The sequence below is a fragment of the Myotis davidii genome, unplaced genomic scaffold, assembly GCF_000327345.1.
Source record: "Myotis davidii unplaced genomic scaffold, ASM32734v1 scaffold571, whole genome shotgun sequence".
Lineage (NCBI taxonomy): Eukaryota > Metazoa > Chordata > Mammalia > Chiroptera > Vespertilionidae > Myotis > Myotis davidii.
Genome location: NW_006283136.1, coordinates 483,862 through 486,068, shown reverse-complemented (window position 1 = coordinate 486,068; position 2,207 = coordinate 483,862). Strand labels below are relative to the sequence as shown.

Below are 2,207 nucleotides of genomic sequence, written 5' to 3'. Positions count from 1 at the left end.
GGGCCCTGCATGGTGGGCGCACCTTCTATTTTTTGTTTGTTTGCTTGCTTGTTTTTATTCTCACCTGAAGATATTTTCCCACTGATTTTTAGCGAGTAGAAGAGAGAGGAAAGACAGAGAGAAACATCGATGGGAGAGAAACACATCAATTGGTTGCCTTCTGCACAAGCCCAGACCAGGGCTCGGGCCAGGGAGGAGCCTGCAACCAATGTACATACCCTTGACCAGAATCAAACCCGGGATCCTTCGGTCTGCCAGCCAGTGCTCTATCCACTGAGCTAAACCGGCTAGGGCAACCCCTCACTTTTTGGAGTGGCATTTTGGTTCACTCATAAGCAGCCTCAGAGGAGCATCTGAGCTACTCCCCCGGTCTTGCTCCACTCCTCTCCACGTTCGTCTTTTCTCAGATGCTTCCTTGCCCTCCAAGGACACAGCTCCTTCCCAGCAGTTTGCCATAGTTCCTGTGGTCATCCTGGAAATTCCCTTGGAAGGCCCAGGACTTCACAGGCGTTCAGAGCGGAGCACCTGAAAGGCACACCAACCCTTTTTCTTGGTTATTCTCCTGTATACCCAACCTCTGTGTTGTGCTAACAAGGTCTCTCTTACTGGAGGTGAGAAGGACAAGGACAGGTGAGGGGAAGAAAGTTGGTGCAGCCACACTGGGCACTCAGAGGGCACGTGTCCAGCTCCTTAGCCTGGGCTCTCCTCTCCTACAGTCCTTGGGGCTTGCTCGTCCTCAGGGCTGGTTGCTTAATTCCTCTGTTGGGGGCTCTTGATTCAACACAGAATGGAGGTCTGAAAGGGGAAGGGGGTTTATCTTTGCCATTTATTTTGTCTTCATTACAGGCAAGACACCAAAACACAGGGATAGATGGAGGAGCTAGAGAGACCAGCCTGACATCTTTGTGAGATGGTGTAGTCTTCTTCCCCCCACACACCCCCCTCCCTCCAGAGCAAATGCCCACAGATCCTTCAGCTGCTCCTCAGTAAAATGATTCTGGACTTTTTGCCACCTTGGTCTTCTCCTTTGGACCCTCTAGAAGTTTTCCCATAGCCTCCTGCAGTCTGATTCCCAGCCTTTACCCTGAGGCAGTCCGACTTAGGGGGCACATCTGCCACTTCCCTTTTCAAAGTGTCTGCAACAGAATCACTTGGGGTGGTTTTATTTTTTTTAAATTTTAAAATGGTTTTCTTAAATTTATTTTTTTAAAACATGAGGTTCCAGTGGCGCAATCGGTTAGCGCGCGGTACTTGTAAAACATAACATGAGGAAGGTGTTAAAAACTGGTGTAATAGCTCAATAGAATAAGTATTCCAGATTTTCGGGAGGGATGAAGAGGGAGATATTCAGAACCCTTCATCAGAATCCCCCCGATTTGATCACCGGGGATTAATGGTATGCTTTGTGGATGTGGTTAGTCAGTGACACCAGCCTGACAGACCTTTCTTTCTACACCAAGTCCCATTGAGTTATCTGGTCCCCTGGGCTGAGGAAGAACCATTAGGCAAGGGGCACTGGCATCATCCAGGGGGATGTTCTTCAAGCGATTGACCAACCTATCAGGTTGTGGAGCTGCAGCGGCCTTGGGGCCCTCGCAGACTCGCCACACATTACAAGCGCTGCACTTGCCCGTGTGCTGATTAAGGATCACTGAGAATCCCACCTCATCTCCAGCCTGTCGCTCAGTGCCATCCTGAACTTCTTTCACGTGGAAAAAGAGCTTCTTGCTGTCTCCTCCTTCACAGTTAATGAAGCCAAACTGGTCTTTCACACGCTCCACAGTGGCCCTATGCAGAGGTGTAATGCTGTACGCCATCGTCTGTGCATTTTGACCCAGGACTCGCACTTGGAGTTTGACACTCTCCCTTTTCTGCAGGCAATCCCCTTTGTTGGCCATTCCAACTATGCCAGCTGGATAGACCTCACCTTTCATATCTCCTTTCTCCACCATCTCAATCATTCCTTGCTACTCAGTCTGTGTTGGATCAACACTTCTCAAGGGGCGAATGACTTTACCAGAGTAGATGTAGAATCTGCTTCTTCAGTAAGGCCACGCACTGAGTGTGTTTTGTTGACTTTTTCTGTACTGACTTTGTTGCTTTTGCCTTTGGACCAGTTGTACTTGACCGTGTCCCCCAGTTCCAGGCTGTCGACATCACCAGAGAACTCACTCTAATGGAAAAAGATTTCCTTTTCCTGGTTTGCT

The 2,207-nt window shown here is 49.2% G+C and overlaps 1 pseudogene; it reads right to left on the bottom strand.

The window, feature by feature from the left end:
- Positions 1-1,405: 1,405 nt before the first annotated feature.
- LOC102759898 overlaps positions 1,406-2,207 on the bottom strand; it is a 1,972-nt pseudogene continuing 1,170 nt past the window's right edge.